Source organism: Periplaneta americana, chromosome 14, assembly GCF_040183065.1.
Source record: "Periplaneta americana isolate PAMFEO1 chromosome 14, P.americana_PAMFEO1_priV1, whole genome shotgun sequence".
Lineage (NCBI taxonomy): Eukaryota > Metazoa > Arthropoda > Insecta > Blattodea > Blattidae > Periplaneta > Periplaneta americana.
In genome coordinates this window covers 66,576,702-66,598,322 of record NC_091130.1, presented here as the reverse complement: position 1 = coordinate 66,598,322, position 21,621 = coordinate 66,576,702, and the positions used below count along the sequence as shown (strand labels likewise).

Genomic DNA, 21,621 nt, shown 5'->3' with positions numbered 1-21,621 from the left:
CATAAAAAATTCAAAATGTTCTTTCATGACTTGCGCGCATACTATACATCTGTTTATTATTATTATTATTATTATTATTATTATTATTATTATTATTATTATTATTATTATTATTCAATCCATTACGATACACTATGGGACGCAGTTTTTTCACATGCAAGAAATTGTTTGTTTGTTTTTGTTCTTCAAAATAATTTATGCCTAGTATTTTGTTAATAAGTTGCCCTTTGGAGTGTGGAAAGGGGTGCTCCGATTCTTATGGGGTGCTTGCGCACCCTTTCGCACCCCCCTAGCGACGTCCCTGTTTACCAACACTTTCAGAACTGTTTTTAATTGATCTGTTTATACTACATACCGATACTTCACGATTGTTACTGGTTCGTAAAATAGCGTAAGTAATGTAAATGGGCTCTCTCCCTCTGGGATAACATGGAAACTTACCTTACTGTACGTGTACAAGAAGCTTTTCTCCGCATTCACAGACCGATGCAAACCGATTCGAATGTCTATTGCAATGGCATCTATTGAGAAGCATGTGTACTATGTCATACAGTTAACAACCCGCTCTGCAGTTATCGTAGAAGAGTCGGAGCGGTGCGGTGGTGAAGCGTGGGGTGAGTGATCACTAGGAGCGAGCTGGTTGAGAAAGAGGGAGGCCACTATACCGCTCCGCTCTTTTGAACGACTCTCAATGAACGACTCCTCAAAAGGAGCGGGAGTCAAAGAGCTAGCTCGCATCAATGAACGACTCCGACCCATCTCTACTGACAATATGACAACGCCTGTTCCACAGAACGGAACATGTTTGGTACTATTGAAAGCAGTGACGCCAACTTTTGGAAAACAGTGGGTGGTCTCAAACATTTGACGAGCCTTAAGTTAAATAAATCTCACAACACGATAAATTTATTGGATGGGCTCGGATTCCACGAGCCCATATAAGTTGGCGCCACTGTTTGAAAGCAGAATTACGAATCCTTTCGTCAGCAGCGACTGATTGCAAGAACGCGTTCCACTAAGTACGCACGCGCGGAAGTGACGTTACAAGCAGACGATACGTTAACCACGCGGACCAGAACTGCGCGCGCCACGTCGATGTGGAAATGTAGTTCCGTTGTTGGCAACGCTGGTTGGTATTCATGAGGTTTGAATGGCGTAGCCATGGATGTATATATATATATATATATATATATATATATATTTATCCATGGCGTAGCGGTTGAGGATGTGTTTGGATCTGAGAGGATAAAAAGAAGGTTTGGATGGTGAGCGTTTTATTTGCTTTTATAAGGATGGGTTTTCGTTTGCTAGGGTAGTAATTATGTATCGAGAATAATGTTTAATTTATTTATTGTAGATTATATGTTTTTATTTTTGTATATATGGGTGTGTGTGTGTGGATCTGTTCGTTGTTTCTTTTTAATGTTTTTATTTGGGGTTCAAAATTGCGCTCTTATCCAAAATACGATATCACCAATAGAAGCGGGGGATTCGACGTGTAGCACATGATGTAAAAAGCGGGGTATCTGCAGCCCCGATGATGATCGTTGAGGTGATATTTTAGTGACGAGATGAATATATGTTTTGAAATTGTTTTGCTGATATTCTATTCTGGATAAGAGGGGGTGCGTTATATTCGAGGATGGGATGTTTGTAATTGATTTGGTGATATCGTATTTTGGATAAGAGCGGATGGGTTATATTTCAGAATGGGATGTTGTGTTATTGGTTTGCTGATATCCTATTTTGGATAAGAGCGGATGGGCTCTGTTCCAGTATGGGATATCGTGAATTGTTTTGGTGATATCGTATTTTGGATGAGAGTGGATGGGTTATATTCCATAATGGGATATCGTGAATTGTATTGGTGATATCGTATTTTGGATAACAGCGGAAGCCACCGGCGTGGCTCAGTCGGTTAAGGCGCTTGTCTGCCGGTCTGAAGTTGCGTTCGGGCGCGGGTTCGATTCCCGCTTGGGCTGATTACCTGGTTGGGTTTTTTCCTAGGTTTTCCCCAACCGTAATGTGAATACAAGGTAATCTATGGCGAATCCTCGGCCTCATCTCGCCAAATATCATCTCGCTATCACCAATCTCATCGACGCTAAATAACCTAGTAGTTGATACAGCGTCGTTAAATAACCAACTAAAAAGAATAACAGCGGATGGGTTATATTTCAGAATGGGATATTGTGATATTGTTTTGCTGATATCCTATTTTGGATAAGAGCGGATGGGCTCTGTTCCAGAATGGGATATCGTGAATTGTTTTGGCGATATCGCATTTTTGATAAGAGCGGATGGGCTCTGTTCCAGTATGGGATATCGTGAATTGTTTTGGTGATATCGTATTTTGAATAAGAGCGGTTGGGTTATATTGTAGAATGGGATATCGTCAATTTGTTTTTTAATTTTTTTTAGATAGTTTTATTTATTGTTTTGGTTTACGTCGGCCATGTTGTGACGTCACTGCGTTGTGACGTCATTGGCGCCATATTATGACGTCATAGTTTGTCCAACTTGACGAAAATTAAGCGATATGCTATAGTAAATGATGGCATGGATGGCGAGGATAGAGAAAGAACACTTGGTCCAGTACGAGAAAGTGACTGGCAGTAAGAGGAAAAGAGATCAAAATATTGAAAGGATATACTTTGAATGTGTGAGATCAGGTATGGGTTCACTATATGAATTAATGATGCAAATACTATTATAATTCAAGCAAATAAAAACTTCAGTATACGGTTACCTCACTGACAACAATTATTTAAAATACCGGTACTTAAAAGAACAGATTGTCTGTGTTTGTCGAATGCGCATCATCATGCTAACGACAAGGCATTTTTCAGTGCCAATAATTTATTTTGTGTGCACAAGGTTGGAATTTTGTGGGAAGAGAGGAAAGAAGGTAACCGTGTTCTGAAGTTTATCGAACTTTCAATTGGAGGCAGTGATGTGACAATATTGAGAGGACATACTTCGAATGTGCGAGATCAGGTATGAGTTCATTATATGGAATGGATATATTAATTAGGGTATGCAAATTACTGTTGTAATTCATGAAAGTAAACTTTCAGTTAGGAGTAGGGAGGTCAAAATATTCACTTCGAGTTCAGGTATGAGTTCATTATATTAATTAATAATGCAAATATTGTTGTAATCCTAGAAAGTAAACTTTTAGTAAGAGACAGGAGGTGAAAATATTGAAAGGACATACCTACTTTGAATGTGTGAGATCGAATCTGAGTTCATTATATTAATTAATCATACAAATATTGTTATAATTTATAGAAAGAAAACTTTTTTTTTTCAGGAAAAACACGTCAATCATTAACAGTACGTAAAAGAAGTTTGAAGTCTCAAGGATCTTGCAAACTAGGTAGATTTGGCACAAGCCAAATAATAGTAGTACATGATCTTACAAATAATAAGTGCAATGCAAAGTTTTATAAGACTCATTATGGCCATAAAAATGAGTTGCAACATTTAACTGTTCCAAAGACTGATCACATGGAAATTGCTACAGAACTGATTAAAGGAATTTCACCAACAAAGTAAGTACCGACATTTTCCTCGTTTTTTTTATATTTGTGACAGAGTGGATCATGAGTGTGGTCGTGGTTATGGATGATAATAGAGATAAATAACTCTGAATGAGCAAACATTGTATGGTATTCTAAAGAAATAGAAGTTGCATTAATTCAAGAATAATTACAAATTGCATTATTTCATATACACACTAGACCTCTGCATTCTCTTGAAAACAGCCGTCCGAGCTCGCTGATTAGTCCTCAGTTGTGAAGAAAGTAACTGGGAAATGATATGCTCGAGCGCATACAGTCGAGAATTTATAACCGGCCGGTTGAAACATTTACTTGATCTGTTGCATGCACTCGAGGTTATTGCACTACAATTACATCACCTTTTATTGCCTGATATCCAAAAAAAGCCTACTTAAGAAGGTTACCACTTTGTTTTTATTTCAGATAGCACGAAAATTAGGAAGTACCATATGAACATTTAGACAAGGAAACATAATTTTTAAATAACACAATTCTTTAAATGAAATAATGCTTTATATATCAGTGGTCGTCAGCACTCGCTGAAATGTGCAATGGGTACGTGGTGTCATCCCGTGCGCACCGTCGTGCAACAGGGAGAGAGAGGGAGAGCATACCCGCTAGTAGCTATGAGAGCATATAGTGCACTGCGTTTTCCGCGGGTAAGAGAGCCTAGCCCCAGCGTGCTCTGTGCTGATGACCCCTGCTTTATATTATCAATCAGTAATGTTATTCAGCATCCATCTTGTCTAATTCATTATATCAGTAATGAATGTTTAATGTGGCTTATTAAATATATGATTGCTTAAAAAGAACAGAGATTTTGTGATGCATCTCAAATTTCTTCAAAAGCAGATATAATCGATTTTAGTTACATATTTAATAAAAATAAAGCAAATCTACATGCTCACTTTGCTTAACATTTGTACAATAATGTATATTAAGAGACGGTTAATCGCAGACAATGATTGATGTTGCAGCTACTTATGGTAAGGTGGATGCAGATTCTGTTATTCCACATTCAATGATCTTATCACGAAATATCAAGGATGCACCAAACATAATTCGTTCTGAAGTTATTTCCGAAATTAAAATAATGGAAAAATCGCCATTTGTTTTAAAATTAATATATATATATATATATATATATATTTTTTTTTTCAGTCTTGTCTAGAATTTCCTCTTTGGTTTGTTTAATGTACGTATTTACTTTTGTATTGTGCCATTACGAATGCAAAGTTACGAATGTTACAAAATATTATAAGTTAACTGTTCCGTTGAACTAGAGGAGAAAGACTACTAACATTTTTTTTTATAATTTTTTAGTGCTACTTATATTTTATATATATATTCTGATAGAAAACATAGTTTGTTAAAATTTTATTTTATTTTATTTTATTGCTTTATTAATTTATTATTATTTAAATATTTTACTGTAATTTTTATTCAGTCTGATAGCCTGTATGCCTACAAGGATCACTAATCATGTGACAGAGCATCAAGCAGTTTAACATTTTTATAGCGCATACTATAAACACACCGATCAAAGACAGTTTTCAGTCTATGATACTCTTTGAGCAACTGGGACATCCAGTCGGCTGTGATGCTTCATCGAGCGTTTTGCTTTCTGCAGAGTCAGTACACATGGCAGGTGGTTACTGTGTATAGTACGAAGCTTCGATTTTGTATATATCATGACTCTTGGATGGTCGTTTTCAATGAAATGCAGAGTCTAATACACAAATTTCAATAACATCTACTTACACAAGAATTAATCTATAGAACAGAAGGTATGTTTCGATATAAAGGATTTTACTTGCTTCTTGAAGCTGTCTTTGTTTTGTGTTTCCTTGATGCTAGTTTGTAATTAGTTATTAATGTTACTTCCCTATTAAATAAATTTTGTTTATGTCTATATATGTTATACGGAATCTGGGGCATAACGAATGCCTGCAAAAATAAAATTTCGGGCCCCCTAAAATAAAATGTATCAGTGCACCTAAATGTATAACCTATCAATAACTAATAATGACATAAATATATTTACAGCTGATAGAAGTTCAACTTTAATGCGATATATTTCCAAATTATAAGAACAAGGAGATTAATCGTTCATTATTGTAAGATTATTAAAATAATTATTATTAATAAATTTTATTAAAAAGCATATAATATATACTATAGTGATTGAAATTAAGTAGGTGGGTAGGCCTATCATTAAGTATATACTTCTATCTGCTATCTCCTGTTTGTTGTACTTACAAAACTTTACTGTACTCACATTGAACTCTAGTGAAACTGGACCATGCGGCGTGCTTTCTGTGATGCGAAGGTATTGATGATGTCACTGACGTCAATGGATCTAGCCCTTTCACATTCGATACTGAGGAGGCTGAGTACACTAAGTCTGTCTTGGGTCATAGAATTCCACAGATAGTTCTTTGTAAGTTTTAGCTTCGAAAATGATTGTTTGGCCGAAGAAACAGTATCCGGAATAGTTAGAAATAGGTAAAATGCCGTGCATAAGTCTGGAACTCTAGCAGCTACGATTGAATTTTCTATTATAGATTTGTTAATTCAGATACAGAAGTTAATGAGGCTATTTTTTTTCAGAGCTTTTCTGAAACCTATTACCTGGTCTGGGAATTCACTGGATAAATCTTCCTCATATTCATTTTGAAGAACCACTGCTGCATTATGAATCTCTTAGCCAGAAGCAGAGTTTAGAAGTTTTGGGGAAATAATTTTGAAGAAATGGTTAACATTATGCATACCCTCAAATCTGTTTTTTAATTGAGCTACAATAATGTCCAAATAACCATTAAAAACAGTGGTTCTGAAATACATCTTTGGATCTACTAGCTGCTCGTCCTGGTACAATTCATCAAAATGTTTTTTTACTTTTCGAATTCTTTAATTTTCAAATTGTGGTGGAATGTCCCAGCTCTTTGCCAAAGATGTAGCTGATGACAGTGCTTCTTCAAAATTATTTCGGTAACAAGATAAATTATTGGCTGCATTCTGAATAAGAGAACACGCTTTATCAAGCTCTAATTTTCCGATTGCATAATTTGTGATGCTAGATTAGTACATTCTAGAATCTTTGATTGCAACACTATTTGAAAAATGAGTTGAAAATTCTCTAATTGGTTTTTCAAAGCACTAGCTTGTTCTCTTTCTTCCTTTTTTTAGATATCAATATTAATTTTGACAGAGCCTTAAGTACATCGACATAAGCATAACGCAGGGCTTTAACAGACTGGTATCTCTAAGACCAACATGTTGGGCAAATGTTCCCATCTTTTAACACTATGACTGAAGAAAAGATACAACATTTTCACTGTGTCATAAAAGGACCTAACTTCTTGAATTCCATATGCAGCATTGTTAAGTACTAGATTTAAATTATGTGCTGCACAATGTACATATTTTGCGGTTCTTTGTCTTTGTTCAATTCTCGTTCTGACACATTTGTATACGCCTCACATATTGGCACAACTGTCATACTCCTCACCGCGGCATTTACTTAAAAGAGTCCCTTTTTGTCTATTGCACTGAGTATTTCCTTCTCTATTCTTAATGCACTTTGATCTTTCATTTCGCGAAAACCTATCTTCACGTCACAAGGCTTTCCAGTTACATTATGTGAAACTGTAACGTATCTAAATGTCTGACTTAATTGTTCTTTTTTTCCTTATGTCCTGTGTTGTATAGAAAAGAATGGGGCAGCTTTAATGTCATTAATAATTTCTTTTTCAACTGCATGGGATAAAACATTTATTAACTCATTTTGAATAGAAGGTACTTTTGTGTATATTTTGGATTGTACTTTGAGAGAAGTTAGATGATTGCTAAAAAGTTTCCACTGTTTGATTTTACAATTTGTTCCCTATGTCCCCGAAAAACTAGATTATTGGATGCCAGAGTTAACGTCACATTCACGATATGCTCAAGGACCTGTTTCCATATGTTTTCACTTTTCTTTAATTCTGAATCCATACCCACGTCAACTGTGTTTTTCTTACGCCACGAATTGAAAACGACGCATGCATTCAAATGTGTGTAACTAGTTTTGTGTCGCATTATACTTTTGGTTAACCACCTCCAATCTCGGACCCCTTCCCTCCAAGCTGTAGACTACTTCTGCTGTCCAAAGAGCCAGCATGGTTTACAATAAACAGAGTCATTTTTAATTGAATAACACAACCATTCTCTCCTAATTCTTTGCCCTGTCAATGTGAATTTATCGTAATATTTCGTGGAAAAGCTTCTGTTATCCTGCTTAGGATCTTTAGGGAAAGGACCCGCTGGCTCTGGCTGATAAGGATTTTGTCTAACAAAGAACTTTTTTGTTTCATTATCTACTTCTAACCCATATTCTGCACGATCATTTGAATACTCTACAACTGCGATATTGGTAGGCCTAATTACATTTAAGGCAATTTTGTTACAATCTTCTTTTTCGCTAATGCTTTCACAATTGCTGTCTCTACTAACATCTATTTCTATATCACTTTTCACTTCAGACGCGCACTCACTTGTGGCACTGCAAACATTTGTAACTGTTGAGCTAGCACTACTACTAGGATCAGAAAGAGAAAAAACATCACTTATTTTCACTAATTTGTGTATTTCTTTTTCTAACTCTCACTTCTTCTTTCTTTTCTGTGCACCACTTAGATGTTCATACTTAACCTTAAACGGTTTCATTTTTCAGTACTATACTGTCTATACTCTCTAATAATAATTTACTGGATTAAAACACAGAAAAATATACGAACAAAGTTAAATTTAAAGTTGGAAAAATATCACACCGACCACACAACTGACATTAACTTCCTTCAAAGAGAGCTCTTTCCAAACTGAGTAAAGTTGATTGATCTTTACTACACAAACAACTTATTGGATAATTTATTGGCATTATAAATTTGAATAAAAACCCATTCCATTGTTGTCGAATAAATGTATAACAAAAGTTAAACGTTCAGAGAAAAATGTGCATAAAACCAACTCAGGTAATACACTACTTATCAAAAAAATACAATTCTACAACTAAAATATGATATTTTGGTATCAATTTTCATTGTTGTCATTATGATAAAATAACTTTGCGCTGATCTTTTGTGAGGACTGAGAGTGATGCCGCACACCACGTGTAATATGTGTTATATGACCAGGCTGTTGGCAAGGGCACAGGGCAAGCATTGTTTAAAGCTGTGCTGGATTCAACAACATAGTCCGATTCTATGAAACCGTCGTGAATAATGATCTGACTAGTTCCATGCAGCCTTTAATTAATTGGCTTTTTTTTTTTTTTTTTTTTTTGCATGGTGTTTGCGGGCCCGCCTGCATTGCAGGCCCTGCAGACCCTAATGTTATGCCGCTGTATGGAATTTAATATCTAAATTGACCTTTTCCTGTGAACTATGATTGTGAATTTCTATCTTTTTTTTATAAATTTCGCAATTGGTCTCTAAGATAACAATTTCAAAAATACAAAAATATTAATATAGTGAAGCGGAAGGATATTGCAAAATATAAATAGTTCTCGACATGAGTTCCTGTTTCCTGTTCCATTTATTACACTATGTAGGCTTATTCTCTTTTGTAATTTGAAAACACTTTCACTTCCTTGGTCATTTCTCCCAAAAAGTTACACCAGACCTTAATTAGGAATTAAAATGAGGAAAATAGATATTTGTAACATGTATAAACTCACTTTTTCTCTTAGTGATTGAATTAAAAAAGAAATGGAACTAAGTTTTCATATTAACGATTTAATGTTGCCATTTCATTTCATGCATTCATTTATGTGGATACCTTTAAACTTTCAATGTATCTTCAAGGCTGTCTGGAGGGGGGCAGAGAACTTAGGTGGAAGGCCCTGGTTCCCTATTTTTTTTATTATCTTTTTAGGGAGAGAAAGACAGAAAATATTCAGACAAGATTTATTTACGAGGCGCATCCAGAAAGTAAGTTTCCCTATGTTTTTTTTTAAAAAGAACACACACTTTCAGGAAAAAACTTACTGGCAACAGGTACAGCAATGTTTCAGCTATTTTTCAACATAGCCACCATCAGAATTGAGACACTTGTCGTATTGTGGGATCAACTTTTGTATCCCTCTGTCGTACAACTCTGCCTCCTGTGAATGGAACCAGCGTGTGACAGACGTCTTCAGCTGTTCGTCATTGCCAAAACGCTCACCGGAGGACAGGAATTTCTTGAGGTGCAAGAAAACGTGAAAATCGCTGGGAGCAAGATCAGGACTGTAGGATGGATGATCAAACAACTCTCAGCCAAATTCCGTCAAAACAGCAGCTGTGCGCTGAGCCATATGTGGACGAGCCATATGTGGACGAGCATTGTCATGGAGGAGCACAACACCTGCAGTAAGCATTCCACGCCCCTCTTGTTTTGAATGGTACGTCGCAATTTTCGCAGTGTTTCATAGTAACAGTCAGCGTTCACTGTTTCACCTCTTGGAAGGAAGTCAATGAGCAGAATGCCCTTCCTGTCCCAGAACACCGTGCACATCACTTTCCGTACCGACAGCGTCTGTTTGAATTTCGTCCTGACCGGAGATCCACTATGCCGCCAATGCATTGATGCTGCTTGGTTTCCGGAGTGAAGTGCGAAATCCAAGTCTCATCACCCGTGACGATCCTGTCGAGGAACTCGTCGCCGTCATCGTGATACCGTTGCAGAAATGTCAGTGCTGCTCCTAAACGTTGCATTTTGTGTTCGGGTGTCAGGTTTTTCGGCACCCACCTGGCACACACTTTTTTGAACAGCAGTGCTTAGTGACAATCTCATGCAACAAGGATCGCGATATCTGCGGAAAATGGCTGCTCAGCTCCATAATCGTGAAGCAACGGTTCTCCATGATGCACTGCCGCACCAGCTCAACACTATCATGATTGATGAGGGACGGTCGCCCACTGCGCTCTTCATCATGGACACTTTGACGACCTTCGGAAAACTGCCTACACCAGCGACGCACCATCTGCTTACTCATGATGTCCGGCCCATAGACCTGACAGAATTGCCGATGAATTTCAATTGGCGCAATGCTTTGTGCATTAAAGAACTTTATCACCGACCGAACCTCGCAGGCGGTGGGAGAAGGAATAAGAGCTTCCATTTCGGATCACTGCTGCCACGCTACTGGCACCAGGCGGGACCTGTCCGGCTGGCATATGATTGATACGTCATAGATCTGTTATGCATATGAAATTGACACGGCTAATTATGTTTACTTTCATGGGGAAAAAATCGGGAAACTTACTTTCTGGATGCGCCTCATATATGAAAGAATAATTCTATTAAGTCACATATTATTGAAAATTATGTTTGCAACAAGTTTGGGACTTTACACTTTGTCACTCTCCCTGTCAGTGTAACATCTGGAGAATGTGGGTTCAGTAAACTGAAGTTGATCAAGAGCCACTTGCGAACACGTTTAGGTTAAGAAAAACTCAACAATCTAACAATGCTATCCACTGAGTGTAAACTGATTTCAGAGATATTCATTAGTGAGTCACAGAATAGTTTTATTTGCTAAAGTGAGCTGATTCAGGATGCTTCAAAATCTCAAACATTAGAATTAGATTCTGACTAAAGAAGCCTACTTCTCAATATCTTCTAGAGATGTGATGTTTCAGTTAGGATACTACTGTACAACAATTAATTAGGCTACATTACAGTGACTAAGTTATATCCATGTAGAGTATTAATTTTTCTTAAATATATTTTTATATTTTCAATAAAGTATGCCTATATTTAATATTAAAATTACATTTTTTACTGATTGTAAGACCAATTATAATGCATGTTTATGTTTATAAACTGAAGGTATTTTATTTCTCTTGCCCAAGTAATATTTCAGTTTCAGTAACAAACATGGTTACCAAATATTGTAATACAATTTCTTTAGTTCGTCTTAGTTTGTAATTTAACTCAACAAGCAGTCTTCTATTTTCTAAATGTGATTTTAACCAAAATTTCCTTTAATTACATAGGTACAAAGTTCAGAGAGAAAAATATGAATGTTTAATGCATCACAGGCTTCTGTTAGGTCATTCATTAAGATCATAACACCCATTTAATGTGATAATCTGAAAGATAAGTTTTATTAAAACTTTATTTCATACATATGTCATTTCATGTTTGGAGGATACTTGATAATGTTAGAGACAATATCGTTTCCAACCTGAAGAGAGTGGATCTTGTCACGAGGAAAGACATAAATAATATCAGACGTTCTTTCAACATTGACATTAGGGATGGATGTCGCCACCACAATGATGCAACAAGTGTTGAACTTTGGGTGAATGAATGTAAGACAAATGAAAAAAACCCAGTGTTATTTTATAAAAAGCAAGGTGTAGATATGGAGGGAAGTGATTTAAATGCAGAAGATTTTTGCATTATTTTAATGAATTCTGCACAGTCTGAAATGCTAAAAAAGTTTGGGGGGAACATTGTATGTGTTGACAGTACACATGGTCTCAACTCATACGATTTTGAAATGACCACAGTATTAGACATAGACGAATTTTATGAAGGATTTCCTGTTGCAACAATGTTCAGTAACAGGAAAGATACACATATCCATGAGATCTTTTTTGGAAAAATTAAGGAACAGACTGGGCAAATAGAAGCTAATGTGTTTATGACAGATACCACAAACATATTCTACAATGCATGGGTTAGTACAATGGGAGCTGTGCCACATCAACTTTATTGCTTATGGCATGTTGATCGAGCATGGCAGCAAAATTTAAATAAGGTAAATGATTCTGAAAAAAGGAAGTGGATTTACAAAACCTTGAAGTATTTACAAGTTACTTTAGAAGAAAATGAATTCAAGCTTGGTTTTGACAATTTCTTATAATCACTATATGAAGACGAGAACACTAAAAGCATGGCAGAATACCTCAGAATGCATTATTATAACAATACTGAAAAATGGGCATATTGTTTTCGAAAACTGTGCAAAATCGACACCAACATGCATCTTGAGAATATGCATAAGATAATTAAATATGGATACAGTAGCGTGCAAATGAATCCGAACAACGTAATTACTTATGCAAAAACACTCAAATGGGGTAAAAAAAGGATCTAAGATATACCTCAGTAATCTATGTGGCCTCCCTTGTTCCTAATAACAGCTCTGAGACGATTTGGCATGGATTCCACTAATTTCCCACAAATATTCTTCATTTCTTCATAGCGAAACCATACACCAATGAGGGCAGAAATCATCTCCTTTGTAGAACAATCCATTTTTTGCATTCTTCTTTTGCAAATTGACCACAAGTTCTCAATGGGGTTGATGTCGGGTCAGTTGTCTTGTTGAAGAATTCTGTAGTTTTTCTAGACGTATGGCACGGTGCCAGGTCTTGTTGGAACATACCCCTGCCATCCGGAAATGATTTTTGCAACTGGGGTACGATTCTGGTTTCCAATAAGTGAATATATTTGTTAGAATTCATCATTCCCTTGATAGGTATTAATGCTCCAGGCCCTTCATGTGTAAAACAACCCCAAAACATTACTTTAGGGGGGTATTTGGGTGCTTGTTGGAGATGAGCTGCTGTTACTTTTTCGGATCCTTCTCATACATAAGAAACACGGTGGCCGTGGACCTCGAAATGAGACTCATCGGAAAAAAAGTACATTCTTCCAGTCATTCACTGTCCAGTGTTGATGTAATTTTGCCCACATTAAGCGTTTTTTGCACATAACAGGGGTTAGCAGTTGCTTCTTAATAGGCTTACGAGCCCTTCGTCCAGCTTCCAAAAGCCTATGCTGCACTGTTGTGACGTGAATATTCGCCCCAGTGGTAGCCATTAACTCGCGGGTTAAGTCGACAGCAGTTATGGCTTGTTTGTCCAAGTATTGTTAGAAGACTTTACGACTGTTAAACCTTCAACAGTTTGTTAAATACAGTTTTTCCATTTGTTCAACACCAGTTTGGCTTAACAGATTCTTAACCGTTTGTTAACTTTAAATGTAGGATTTCAGGCCGTTAACTCATTTAACAAACAGTTAAACATGGCGGATAACACCACAGCTGTTCAGACAAAAGTTGTGAAAGTAACATGTTATGTTTCTCTTTGAGGAATGTTTAGAGTAAGGGACGGTTTCACCAAGCTTCAGTAAACCAGTCCAAAGGAAACATTAACTAGTACTGAACATTGAAATATTTACACGATTACGTTTGTATGTGAGCTGTGTCCATAGACTTCAAGCCTAGCAGCTATATGTGCCTCGTCACGCTGGTTACGTCATGGTACCCAGATGGAGTAGTCAGTAGTGTGTTGGCTTGCTATCCCAGGGGCCCGTGTTTGGTTCTCGGCGATAACTTCTTTTTTTTTTTTTTTTAACGTAACTAATTTTTATACATGTTACCTTTCTTCATTTTTATAATTTTGTGTAGTGGAACTTATTATTTCGCAACTCTGGCTCCACTAGGAGAATTTAAAAAACTCTTGGGAGATCAATTTTCTTCCCGGAATAAAACAAAGATAAACAAACAAATTAAAGAAAAATAAAAGAAATACACATGTGGATCTAATACATTGTCCACATGCCATCGGCGTCTATCACTGCCTGGCATTTTCAGGGCATTGAGTCCACCAGATCGCGGAAATAGTTCTGGTCCTTAGCGAAATCTTCCCAGGTAACCAGAACTTGATCCCAGAACTGATCTGGATTTTGAGGTGGGATGTCTCGATATTTGTCAATCCTCTTTTTCATGCTTTTCCGTGAACCGTCTTTGAACGTTTATGGCGATGTGCGCGGGGTGATTATCCTGCTGGAAAATTAAATTTCCATTGGAAAGAAAACGATTATAAATTCCAAGAATCCAGCTCTTTCGCTTCTGTTTTAAAGCCAGTGCAAACATATCTTATCGCTAGCTATAATATAATTCTAATAAATGAAAGTTAATATACCAATTAAGTTTTGTTATGTTTGAATGCACATTATGTATTAATTTACTAATATTTCTTAGGACCGGTATGTAGTTATAATAATCACTTTCATGTCTTAAAATAAAACTCAGTTGTATGTTACCTAGTTGAAATAGGCCACTTGTTTCAATTCACTAGCTACTATTAACTCTAGATTCTATGTTACTAGCTCTTCAACTATAGCCGATGTCAATAGTGCTTCAAAATACGCAGTGAGTAAATAATAAAATGTTTCAGCAGCAATTGCTTCTTTAGGACGAAATTACATATAATTTATACATGAACCTAAATTAGAGAATTTTATATGATACGGAATTCTCCTCGGGGTTCTCTGTACAGTTGACTACACACACATTCGTGTAATTATTGTCACCTGGTGGTCATAATGCTGAGATTTTTCTAAACAGAAATTCATATTTAGCATTATAAAATGTAACCATACATAATAATTATTATTATTCAATAGCAGTCAATGCAACTTTCATTTATCAATTCTCTGTACTGTATTGAATCATGGCTACTGTAATAGGTTACGATTTTACACGTGTTTCATGACTTACTCCATAGTACAGAATTTAAATAATAATATCAGCCAATAAGAAGTTGTCTTATATATGCAAAATCATTACCAACTGCTGTTGAGTAGTTAGAATAGTATTAACGACAGTTAAAGTTAAGTGTTGGTTATTTTAAACAAAATTATGTTGGAAAAATGGAAAATATCTTAACAAAACGTTAAAAATAAACCAGCTGTTAATTTAACATTTGTTAAGCCAAATTAAACATTACTTGGAAAAATTGGCCATTAGTCTAGGATTTAATTTACTTTTCCTGACAATTAAATGATCATCTGCAGGTGAAGTCTTCCTTTTCCGGCCACAGCTTCCTTTTTTCAGGGGTGTGATGGATCCAGTCTCCCTGTATCGTTTTATGATCGAATTAACAGTAGCCAAACCGATGTGACATTCTGCAGCAATTTGCCTCTGTGTCATAGAAGAATGCTCTGCTAATGTTATAATTTTAGACCGTTTTCGTGGAGTTGTATCCATTTGTGAAGACGACAGAATGTACACAGGATTGCAGTATTAAATCTTCAACACAACTAAAATGCTTATAAGTACAAAACGACAGGCAAAATGTCACATATTATAAAAAAAATAATAACAACAGACCTTCAACAATGGAATTACACGTACTACAGATGTCAATTAAAGCGGTATGAGCAGCTGTGAGGCCAACAATGGCAGAAAATGTAAAAATATGTCGTGTTCGGATTAATTTGCACGCTACTGTACTTTGAGGGGAAAAAAATAAGAAGATTAGATAAAGTTCATGTTTTACAAAAATTCATGAGAGACAAAGTGGTTGATCGAATTATTAAACTCACCAAAGGGAAAATAAGTGTACATCACAGTGCAATACAAATAAGACACAAGAGTGCATTGTCACTTGATTATGAAATTGAAAAAACTTATAATGATGACTACATCCTAAGTGTCCTGACGAAGATTTTGTTGTATCAAAAAGAATGACCACTTCATGCTGCAAATTAAAATGTGAATGCTGTCATATCTGTGTGCATACATATGAGTGCTCATGTATAGATTTCAATTTAAAAGCTGCAATATGCAAGCACATACACTATGTATCCATGAAAATGAAAGAAGAAAATCCATCACAATCATCACAGGATGAAATACATGCTGATGAAGTGAATAATCTCATAAAACAGGTATCAACGTCAAGAACAAATGAAGTTATAATAAAAGAAATTGAACAATCCTTGAACGTTATTAGAAGTAATTTACAGAGAAGAGTTCATAGTAAGGATGAACTGAATTTAATTCTAAATAATGTGAAAACTGCTGCATCAATAACTGGATTGTCTAAATCACATGTTCTATTGAAGGAATGTGCAGAAAATTCAAAAGAACCAGCCAATAAGAAGGTTGAAAAGCAGTTCTTCTTTTCAACTAAAGTAAAGAAAAGGAAGAAGAAGGAGAAAGTGAAGAAGCCAAGCAAGGAAGACATCACTGTTATTAAAGAATCTTTAACTGACACTGTACATGTTTCCACAAATGCCTCTAATGATCACAATTATACTAACATCAGATAACTTTCCCACATCACTAGATCATACAAGATCGTTACCAGTGTCCTATTTCTGAACATAGTGTGAAAATATATCATATAGCCTAAATAAAGAAATAGAGAGTATAATACATATTCCAATTAAGCAAGACAAGAATACTTCATTTTGTTTCCAAATGTACTATTGAGTAATAACATCCACTAATTGAGTATTCTTTTAACTTGTATTTAAATGTATATTGGGAATTTATGCATTTTATATTTTATGGCAGTTTCCTGAAATACTGCCATCAAGCTATTTGTTATAAGTGGTTGCACAGTTTCCCCAAACCGTAATTTCATAGGACATGTGGGGTTATTTTACTCGATAGTAGTTGGTTCTAAGTAATTTTGTGTCTTTTAGATCTTTAATTCTTTTCATAAGATAGACCAGATGAGATCTTTTTGCATACTTTGTCTATATGCTTCTCCCATGCAATGTGACTATGTGACTATCAATTTTTAATTCCAGAAAGTTTGTGCTACTCACCTGACACATGACATCTTTTATTGTGTCTGTATCTATGATTATACTAATAGGAATATCATTTTTGGATTGAGCTATCTGGAATACCATACAATGTAGTTTGTTTTCTTTTATTGAAAAGACCATTATTTTGTTACTTTGCAGTGTGTAGTTTCTAAGTTTTGCATGTTGCTTCCAGCATTCAATCCTATTTTACCGGAATATTAGAGGAATAGTGCTCCTTTTGTGTGCATCCTCAGCATGTAGGCTACAATCTTTACCCATTGTGTCGTATCTGGTACTGGTAGTCCTTTATTAGTCTCTGTAGTATTCCACATATTTCATATTGGCACATTATATCTAGTGGGTAACTATGATACAATTCACACAATTGAAAGTTTTTGTGAGATCAAGAAGTATACAATTATTTTTTTATATGGTTATCTCAGCAGTTACACTCGTATATTCTGTAGTTTCAGTTATTGTTGATGTGTTTTTTAAACCCAAATTTATAATTTATCATAGTTTATAATGTTATGCTATTTTAGAAATAATATAGTAATTGATTTATGTTTGTTTTTTTTTTAACAACCTTGAATGACACAGATGCTAGGGTTATTGGACGGTAGTTTGATGTATTGCTTTTTTTTTTTCTTCCTTTCTATGGATTGGCTTTATATGGAATTTTTTTTAGGCAATATGGAAATATTTCTACTGAAATAGATCCATTTATATCTATTAGATCTATTATATCTATTATCTATAGTAAGAATAAAAACATTCGAGATTTATATAAGGGTATAAAGGAATTTAAAAATGGATATCAGGCAAGGGTAAACGTGATCAAGGATGAGAATGGTGACTTGCTTGCAGACACTCTCATTCAATCCTTAACAGATGGAAAAACTACTTTGGGCAACTGCTAAATATACATTGGCCAAGTAGAAATGATCGGGACGAAATTGAAATACAAACTGCTGAGCCATTTATACCGGAACCCACACTTTCTGAAGTCGAAATTGCGATAGAAAATCTGAAAAAGTACAAGTCTCCAGGTATTGATCAAATTCCAGTAGAATTAAAACAAGAGGGTGCAAGCGTATTATCTAGCAAAATTTATAAACTTGTACTTGCAATTTGGGAAAAGGAAATTATACCAGAACAATGGAAGGAGTCCATAATCGTACCTATTTTTAAGAAGGGGGACAAGACTAACTGTAGTAACTTTCGGGGAATATCACTTTTGTTGACGTCGTACAAAATTTTGTCAAATATCCTTTTGAGAAGATTAACTCCATATGTAGATGAAATTATTGGGGATCATCAGTGTGGTTTTAGGCGTAATAGATCGACTATTGATCAGATTTTTTGTATTCGACAGATATTGGAGAAAAAATGGGAGTATAAGGGTACAGAACATCAGTTATTCATAGATTTCAAAAAGGCGTATGACTCGGTTAAGAGAGAAGTTTTATATAATATTCTTATTGAATTTGGTATTCCTAAGAAACTAGTTTGATTAATTAAAATGTGTCTTAGTGAAACTTACAGCAGAGTCCGTATAGGCCAGTTTCTATCTGATGCTTTTCCAATTCACTGCGGGCTAAAGCAGGGAGATGCACTATCACCTTTACTTTTTAGCTTCGCTCTAGAATATGCCATTAGGAAAGTTCAGGATAACACAGAGGGTTTGGAATTGAACGGGTTACATCAGCTTCTTGTCTATGCGGATGATTTGAATATGTTAGGAGAAAATCCACAAACGATTAGGGAAAACGCGGAAATTCTACTTAAAGCAAGTAAAGAGATAGGGTTGGAAGTAAATCCCGGAAAGACTAAGTATATGATTATGTCGCGTGATCAGAATATTGTACGAAATGGAATTATAAAAGTTGGAGATTTATCCTTCGAAGAGGTGGAAAAATTCAAATATCTTGGAGCAACAGTAACAAATATAAATGACACTTGGGAGGAAATTAAACGCAGAATAAATATGGGAAATGCCTGTTATTATTCGGTTGGGAAGCTTTTGTCATCTAGTCTGCTGTCAAAAAATCTGAAAGTCAGAATTTATAAAACAGTTATATTACCGGTTGTTCTGTATGGCTGTGAAACTTGGATTCTCACTTTGAGAGAGGAACAGAGATTGAGGGTTTTTGAGAATAAGGTTCTTAGGAAAATATTTGGGGCTAAGAGGGATGAAGTTACAGGAGAATGGAGAAAGTTACACAACGCAGAGCTGCACGCATTGCATCCTTCACCTGACGTAATTAGGAACATTAAATCCAGACGTTTGAGATGGGCAGGGCATGTAGCATGTACGGGCGAATCCAGAAATGCATATAGATTGTTAGTTGGGAGGCCAGAGGGGAAAAGACCTTTGGGGAGGCCCAGACGTAGATGGGAGGATAATATTAAAATGGATTTGAGGGAGGTGAGATATGATGGTAGAGACTGGATTAATCTTGCTCAGGATAGGGACCAATGGCGGGCTTATGTGAGGGCGGCAATGAACCTCCGGGTTCCTTAAAAGCCAGTAAGTAAGTAAGAGGTTCTATTATGATCAGTATACACTGTTTGAGGAGTATGGAAGATATTTCGCCAGGTCCTGTTGCATTTTTATTTCTTTTTATAGTCTTTAATAGTGTATTTCTTTTACTTTCATAAACATTGCTTCCATAATATTGTTGCAGGTTATAGAGGATCATATTATATATATATATATATATATATATATATATATATATATATATATATATATATCGTTCATTAGATAATTTATAGTGCCTAGAAATTTGTTATTGAAAATATCACCCGTTAATTTAGGGTCTTTTGTTATTACATTGTTTTCTATTCTATATTACCTACTCTTTTTTCTGATTTATCTTGTTCTTTATTAATGAATATCCATAACGATTTGGATGTATTGTTAGATTTTTTATACTTGTGTATGTACTGGTATTTTGCTTTTGTTTCTTTTATTCAGTTTCTTATACAGTATTATTTTTTTTAATTAAATAATTCCCTTTATCCCTTATCTTTTACATTTTTTTGGCTTCATATAGTTGTCATAGTAGAATTTTACCCTCTATTTTACTGATTTAATGTCATAGTTTGTCCATTATTTTATGTATATTTATTGATTTATTTATTTCTGGACATGGAGCATTAAAATAGAAATTAAAGGTAGAATAGAATTTAGTCTATTTGTTCTTCACATCTATCCAGATTAAATATGGTTCCAATAAGGTACCAGTACGGTATAGATTTATTAAATAGAATAATGACTGTGTAATGATCACTTTTTGCTTATGTAGACATATTGATTTGTAGTTAATGTTATAATAAATATTATTGATCTGTTATAATGTTATAGGCCTACAATAACATCAAGTCACACTTGTGTATAGATTTTCTTTGTAGTTTTTGGATCGACTGTTTTGTCATGAAGTAATATCACAGTCTACTATATACAATCACGAAGCTTGAGTTTTGAGGGTGCTAGAAACAATAGATTGTGATGGTACTATTTTGCATTGCCTGTGATGAGGTGATATTAGCGATCCTAGTGGTGAGCAACTATCTAATGTTTGCAAATTTACTACGTATTGAGCTTTGCGACTGTATATACTAGACTGTGGTAATATCCCAGTATAAATATTCATACAGTAAGGAAATTGTGTGTTAATAGGAGTATGGCAACATGTTGGCTAAGCATCACAAGCGCGACTGGTGCAAATGACTATAGGCCTAACTACATGCTCACTGTATCTATAACTTGGAAAAATACACACATCACAAAATATGTAATATTAAATAAAACAGTGGACATCATTGCATGTCTGACATCTTAAATTTAAACAGAGGAACAATATGAAAAGCATAGAATTTTATTTAATGGGCACTAATTTCAAATGTTAACTTAATCTGTAATTTAGTATCCTGCAGGCCTTATTATAAGTTCAGTGACTCCAAAAATGATTAATTGAAAGGTTAATATCACTGATTTTATTAAAGAGAAACATGACAAATCAATAGAATAGAAACATCATTAGCATACAATAAATTCAATTCAGCAATTATAAACAAAAAATATGTACATACACATACTGTGATATTACCAGTAATTGACGAAAGCTGTAATTCACACTTTTTAACAACACCTGAGAGCGTAGTAACTTTAGGCAAGCAAAAGTTTAGGATTTTTAAGAACTCATAAAGGCCTCGTATTCGACGCTCCAATTGGGAAACGTGAATATACGAGATGTCCAAGAATACCGTCAAGTACACCTGTCTAGTTCTTTTTAAGCATTGTTTTATACAAACTTTAACATCAGTGTCATATTGCGTGTCGGATATTTGGGTATATCAGTATCCCGTTGAGTATTGTTGAAATTCTGTTTTTAATGTCATGTGTTACAAATCATTTGTGTTCATGTCCATAACTAATTTGGATTTTGTTTTAATATGTATGACATTGGTG

At 35.2% G+C, this 21,621-nt stretch overlaps 1 pseudogene; it reads left to right on the top strand.

The window, feature by feature from the left end:
* Positions 1 to 1,893: 1,893 nt before the first annotated feature.
* The window catches only part of LOC138713004 (vacuolar protein sorting-associated protein 52 homolog), a 107,138-nt pseudogene continuing 87,410 nt past the window's right edge, over positions 1,894 to 21,621 (top strand).